General features: G+C 41.4%; 1 pseudogene; it reads right to left on the bottom strand.

The window, feature by feature from the left end:
* Positions 1-1523: 1523 nt before the first annotated feature.
* On the bottom strand, positions 1524-3557 carry LOC138032928 (acyl-CoA desaturase-like; annotated as a pseudogene).
* Positions 3558-7500: the final 3943 nt, after the last annotated feature.

Raw genomic sequence — 7500 nt, 5'->3', positions numbered from 1 at the left:
TGAATTCTTAACCATCAAAGGTGTGTCCAAGAATTGATTTTCGATCTTGAAGAGGATTGGCGTTCATTTTGGTAAATCCAAATCTCGATTTTTGATTTGATGAATTCTTTGGATTCGCTGGGTTTGAAATCCCGGTGAGTGAATCCAAATCCAGACTGCACGAATTTGCGATCTGCACGGTTCAATAGACCTAACGAAGCTTACGAAACGAGGACGAGGACGGCTACGAGGACTTCATTTAAAAATACAAGATCGCCTTATTCATATCACTACGATGCTATTTCATGTCGTTTCGCGTTAAAAATTAGTAGAAACCGTCGAGGAATTAAACTGGTATGGGTGGGATGGAAGCGTAGAGAGAGAACTGAAAATTCATCGTCATGTGCTAACGTCCTCCACAGCTAGAACCTCGAATTTTGTCATTTCACGTCGTCATTTAGGAGATGACGGCAAAGAAATGAACTAAAACGTAAAACGCACGTGCAGAGCGTGCAGAGCCATTGTTTTTGCTCACTAAAACTATTGTTTTCTATCGTCGTCGTTGCCGTCGGCGTCGTCGTTTCGTAAGCTCCCTCTAATCAGCAACTCAATATTCAATCCCGGGAGATTTGAATTGAGCCCAGTTAGCCGATTAGGGGTGCAGTGTTTTCGGAAAATCCAAAAACGGATTTTGCGTTATTTTTGGTGAAATCCAAAAACGAATCATGAATCCAAAGTATCTATGTTGTGGTTTAACTTTGTTCTTGGTTTGAAATTTATCTTAACCGGTTCATTTAATTTTAAACTGGTTTTATTTTTATCAATTGTCTAAAAAAGGATTTTTCTGTTTTGGGGGGTGTAGTTTAAATAAAGAGGGGGCCTGGTTTTTTAGGGGATCTAAAAAACAACTAGACATCTCTTCATCTACCCCTCCCTGATCTTCTTCCTTACCTCTCTCCTACCCCACCCTTCTTTCACAGTGGTGAGAGCTCCCGCCTCCCATCAAGGTGGCCCGGGTTCGATTCCCAGACTCAGCGTCACATTTAGGTTGAGTTTGTTGGTTCTCTTCTCTGCTCCGAGAGGTTTTTCTCCGGGTACTCTGGTTTTCCCCTTACCACAAACTGAAAACCAATATTTGATTTGATTTGAGTTAATTTCGTCAGAGTCCCCAATTAGTACGCGTGTGCTAAATCCATTGACATTTAAAGAAAGTTGTTATATATATTATTATCATTTGCCATGACAACATAAATGGAGACCTGTGACAGAACGGGCTTGAATTTTTAACCATTGCATGCAATTTCAAAAAATGGCGGCAAGCTGGTTTGTTTATAGGAAGAATTCTACAAACAGGAGTAAAAAAATCCTTTCCCTCAGAAAAAAGCCAAAGAGGTGAATTTCAAAAATCTGGATTTAGATTTGTTCTGAAAAATCCACCTGGAATTTGGATATTCTGAAATCCTACACACTCGGTAAAGTTCTATTAAAGGTTGATATTTAATTTAACAACTAGGCGGTAACAACTAGGCGGTAACACCTGCTGATTTAGAAAAGCATTTATTTTACTTGCTCCCTCGACTACGATCGGTTATTCTAGCAAACTACACAAGTGAACCCGGGGTGTCCAGATCTGAAGGTAAGTGCTAAAACTACTAGGCCCCACCTTCTCCGCCCGGTATTTTGCTCATTTTTACAGCACGAAACAAAATCTGTTTAAAAATGATCTAAGCCTGAGAATCAGTGTGCTTGCATATCTCATGCCGTTTGTTATCAGTTGTGGCAAAGCTTTTGATGAAAAAAACCTAAAAACTGCGTTTACTAAAGAGAGGCAAAGTGATTAATCTTTGTTCTAAGAGCGAAAGTCCCTTTATAAACATAACCCTCTTACTTTTTCCTAGCTAAGTGTTGCATGTCTCCAGTGCGCATTCTCCACTTTAATATCACATCCTTACATACAGTTTTCAAGTCATATGCTAGTCCGAGCATTGCGGCTAACTCAATAAACCACTTGGATGCGTTTATTCGCAGACCCAATTCACTATTTGCATAGTCTTGAAGAAAGGTGTGATGGAAGTTGTGGTATCCCTCACCACCTGCTGCTAAGATAACAATAAAGTTCTGTGTCGGATTTATGGTCTTGTCATAAGGCTTGTACCCCCAAAGATGAGACAAGCTATTTATGGTCCAGGTACCATTGACGGTAATAACATAGCGGAATGCGAAACAAATTATGAATGCGTTGAACAGGTTCTCGTCCCAAAAGTACCACGGAACGAATACCGGAAATACCACATTGAAAAAGTTGCTGAGAAGATTGTAGTATCTGGAATTAACAAAATCTGTGTCATTGGTAAATAAATACAGATCACATACATTTTTCATGGCATGAAGGTGAAAGATATCGGAAGAGATACCTTTTGTGAGTTGTTCCTTTCGGAAATGTCTTAATCTGTGCGGATTGTACTGTCCTCCCTCTATATACCATTTACAGCATCCATCTATATAACAACTGCAACACTAAAATCCTAACATCTCAAACTTGAAGGAAGCTGGTTTGGTCAGCCGAAATATTGTTCATCAAACAAAACTTCATACCTTTCCAGTCCTCCCCGAACTACTCGTTCATTTGACTTCCTTTGCTGAGTTTACAGTTTAGTTGGTTATCTAACTTTATCATTCCTCTGTTGTTACACTAGCGAGTGGACTGATTGAAGAGCGACTCTGGAAGTACCTTAAAAGAGGCTGTCAATAATAACGGTAGTAACAGCCAAAGAGGCCTTGCCAATCGGAAAACAATGAAAAACAAGGTGAGCATTTGGGACGATAAAAAGGGCAAAAAAAGCAAGGTGACACACGCCAACACCAACCCGTTGTGGCCAACGCATCACGCATGCGCACAACCATTTCACCCGGTCAATAAGCAGCACCAGCATGGTGTAGCTAACATACCAGGCGGGTGTTTTACTTGACACACCGGGCTGGTGTTAGCGCGAGTCCATTTGCTTTTTTTTGCTTTTTTCACCGATAAAAAGCAAGCGGCTAGTCTCAGGCATACCACGTAATAACTCTGATCAATGATTACCTTTTCTAGAACATGACGATTTTGTCCTCGTACAAATCGCTCAGATCAGATTGTTTTCCTTTCGTTATGACATCGGGGTGTTTTTTCATCAATAACCAACCAACATGTGAAAAGAAGAATCCTCTCTTAGCATTGTGCGGGTCTGCGTCGGTTTCAGAATACTTGTGATGAATGCGGTGATCCCTCGCCCATTCAAAGATGGAATTTTGTGCTGCCATGGAATTGAATAGCATTAAAAACAATCTGAAAGGCCACGTGGCTTTGTACGACCGGTGCGACCAGAGTCTGTGGGATCCACAAGTGACTCCAAGACCTCCGAAAAAGTAGCAAAGCCAGGTCCAGATCCAGGTTCGCGGCTTTGCCGAGGGCAGTAGATAAAACGCGTATAACGCCATAAGATGCAACATCCCCATATAAGCAACGTTTGTTGCTCGGGGCGTTTTCCTGCATCCTCGGAAGTTTTCTTTTCATATTGAATCGCTTCTGTCTCTGACATTTTTCTACAACGAAGAACAGACTTAAATAAGAATTGGAAAATCGTTTCATAGACATTTACAGTTCCACCACACTTCTTAAAATATGTTTACAATAATAACAATAATATTAATAGCATTTTATTATAAAACGTCGCGCATGAAGCGAATTGCGTCATTACATTACATAACAATAAACCTGGTAAAATAACAACTTGTCAACTTGATGGGAACTGGGCATTACATTTTAAAATTACTGTGAATTTACATATTTTGCAATTTTAAATTACTCTAAATTTACAGTCTGCAATTTCGATATGATAAATACTTTACCACAGATAATTAATAACTTTAGAAAATATCCTGCTAGAGACCATGAGCCTTAAAGCACACGTGCGGGAAGAAACGTTTCTTAAAGCGCTCTGTTTTACATTTCATCAGCGATGGTCCATCGTTAAAGCGTAAGGAGCGGCATTGCGCGCGCTCCCGAGTCGGTGGCATAAGATGGTGAAGGCGTGATCCGGGCTCCTTGATCATTTCAAAAGTTTTCGCACACAATAGGTCGTGCGCACAGAGTCGTGCAGCCGGATAGCATCCAAGCGTCTTCGTAGTGGGAGGCAGGATTAATGATGCGTAACGCACGTTTTTGCACTCTCTCGATTCTTTCTGAGAGTTAGACAGAGAGAGAGGAATGCCACACAGGGCAACAGTACTCCAGTACCGACCTAATTAGTGCAATGTGAACTCGAAGGAAATCGCGTGGAGGTGCGCCACTGCGCTTTAGCACCCGTAATATATGCAGTTGATTTGAGGCCATGCCTACCATTTCGTTGACACGAGAATCACATTTTAGGTTACTCTGAATAGTGACTCCAGGAACTTTGTGGCCTTCGGCGGTTTCAAGTGCATTGCCATTCACAACTAGAGCTGGTGGAAAATGTTCAATATGGCGGGGAAAATGGACCCTCAGCTCCTTAAATTTCTTAGGACTGAGTTTCATGTTGTTTTTTGTCAGCCCAAGATTTGAGTACGTCAAGCTCAGATTGAAGCGTTGAGGTCGCACGCGCCGGTACAACTTCTAAGATAGTCATGTCATCGACATACTTCTAGTACGAAGAACGCGGAGATGCCCATTTTAGATCGTTTATCATGATGTCGAACAATATGGGGCCCATTTTAGTCCCTTGAGGGACCCTAGCGTTGACAGGGAGCCATTGAAAGGTACTCTGACCGATCTTGACGCATTGCCTCCACTCTGTTAGAAAACTTTATATCCATGGAATTATAGAGCGACGTACGCCCAACTCTTTAAGCTTGGTGATCTCTATAGTATAGTTGATCCTGTCAGAGGCCTTGCTAAAATCTCAGAAACAAGCCCTTAGATAGCAGCCAGGATTCTCTAGCTCAGAGAGCCAATTGCGTATTAGATTGAGTTGGCAATAAGTGGTGGAAGATCCTTTGAGGCTACCAAATTGGCCAGCATCAATATACCCACCAAAATCCTCAACCATCCAGGTGATCACAAAGTCTTCCAGGACTTTTAATAGATAGAATAGGTGTTAGGGAAATAGGTCGGATACAATACTTCCGCAAGCGCTTTAGCTGCCCCGCGGTATAGCAAACTCTCCTTCCTTTCTCAGCCGCCTGGATAGTGGGACCAGGTAATGGATGGACATCACCTCAAACCAAGATACAAATGTCGAGGCCGAACTCCTGGTCTGCTGCTGGTACAGCGATTGTTGTTTTTCCCATGCTTGTTCAACTGAACAACAGGATATTTCACGGGATGACAACGGTATTTAGCCCTCTGGCAGATGGTATTTTGGCCACAAAATGCGTAGATTAAATATTTATCATGGCCCTGATGGACTTGGGTTTCGATAAAACATATTAGGAAGACAGCAAAAAATGGTAAGATTGGCCAGCTTATAAAAAGCGTGGCAAGCCGCCATGGGAGCCCAATAACACCTTGACGAGTCATCTAATGTCCATCAACCCAACAACGCTGATCACCTTACAGGAAGCTAATTGTATTTCAAAATAAATCATTTTCAGTGTCCGCTAAAGAGGAAGCGGTTTTTCAAGACCCGACTGAATATCGTCCAGTGCGTTTGCAACCGAAATATTTCTGGATCTGAAATTTTAAGTGCACGCAAACGGAAAACATTTCGAAATACAATCAGTTTCTTCGTGTTCTAAGGTCTTAAGCCCAGCATTTTCCTTCCAGTAATCAAGCATGCAGCTTTGTTGCGAAACAAAGTTATTTGCCATAAAAAGACAGTTTTTGCAAAATCTCTTGTTCTCTGTCGCACTCGAAGCTAAACTCATCACTAGATCCTTGAGGCTCAATAATCATGATTAGTGCCAGAAAATTGGACCTATGTTTGCAGAATGCGACGAAACGCAGCCTACTCCTCAGTCTAAGTCGAAACTGAGTTATTAATGTAACAACGATTTCAACCAGGTTTCTCCGTAGTGAAAGGGCTTTCTTCAGTAACAATTCCCTTAATCAGTGCAAAGCCAACAATACAGTAAGCAATTTTTATTTCAACTTGTCTCTCAAGTTTGCCACAAAATTTCTCTCGTTCGGAGTCAATTTGCTCACGCGACGGCTGTCATAATTGGCGATTAACCTTCACCACTTACGGCCTTACCACTCCGGCACCAGTTGTTTCTTCGCAGTGATCTCGTGTGGACAACGGAATATTGTCACTCGCTGCTGACGACAGCAAACGTAATACAAATTGCAAAAGAGATCATGTTATAAGGAGCAATGTTTGAAAACTTTGTTTGAAACTTGTGCAAAGCGTCGAGGAAGGTAATGCCTGCCTCGGTCACCTTTCGCGTTAAGAACGAAGCATACTTAACTGTTTAGTATATTCGTTCTGCCTTAGCAGTTTGTTGCTCACTTCATTTTTAACAAAGTGTAACTCGTGCATAAGCACTTTACGAATGACATACATGTTTACTCCGTTTGTTTTGGTAGTCCCTACTTACGCTGGTTTCCTTTTGCTGCAATATGACTTATTCCCATACGCTTTCAAGGACATAAGCTTACTCCGTTTACTCCTTTCTCAGTAATTGATGGACCCAGTTATTATTTTTTTAGCTGGTGTCTACAGTCTGTACGGATCGTCAAACGCTCACAGACCCCGTCAAACACAGCGGATATACATATAATAATCAACGGATCCGGACTGTATACGGACCGACATATCCTTTGACTGTCTGTACAGTCCGTGCGGATCATTAAACTCTCACAGGCCCCTTCTAACACATAAATGCATTTAGTATAAATACACAGGTGATTATACAAAATCGCGCGCTCTCATTTGCTCGCTATCTCGGATTATCAGCCGATAATCACCTCGACGGACAAAATGGCTGCCAGTAGTCGTTTTCCCACTTTTAGTGAAGATGATTTCGCGTTGAAATGTTTTTTTTTTCTCTTTGTTGAAATAATCACCTGTTTATTCACACTAAAACAATTATTCGTCTCAGGCTCATTGATTATCGGTGAATATTCCCCTCGACTTCGTCTCGGCGAATATTCTCCGATAATCACTTTGCCTTCGGGGAATAATTGTCAAATAATTAACAGACAGTATACGGACCGACTTATCATTCTTTGACGGTCTGTAAAATCCGTACTGATCGTTTGACGGACTGTATCAGTTTGCGTATCTGACAACTCCACTTCCAACCCAAAGAATTCAAATTACAAATTCTATCGTGATCAAGCTTACTTATCATCCTTTATACAATTAACGACTGTGTCATGGAAGAGAGGTATGTTGTTCCACTTTTGTCTCGTAATTACATGTTGAGACACAAGTTGCACGAAAATGATTCTATAGTATGACATTAACTGAAACAGACAACCCTAGTAATTTTTTCTCAATTATACACTCGACTCTGAAGATAATTTCTGATCTGGCTCTCGAAACGTCATTCACCGACAACAGT

The sequence above is a fragment of the Montipora capricornis genome, chromosome 14 (genome assembly GCF_036669925.1).
Source record: "Montipora capricornis isolate CH-2021 chromosome 14, ASM3666992v2, whole genome shotgun sequence".
Lineage (NCBI taxonomy): Eukaryota > Metazoa > Cnidaria > Anthozoa > Scleractinia > Acroporidae > Montipora > Montipora capricornis.
Note: the sequence above shows the minus strand (reverse complement) of the source record. Positions and strands in the feature narration are given on the sequence as shown.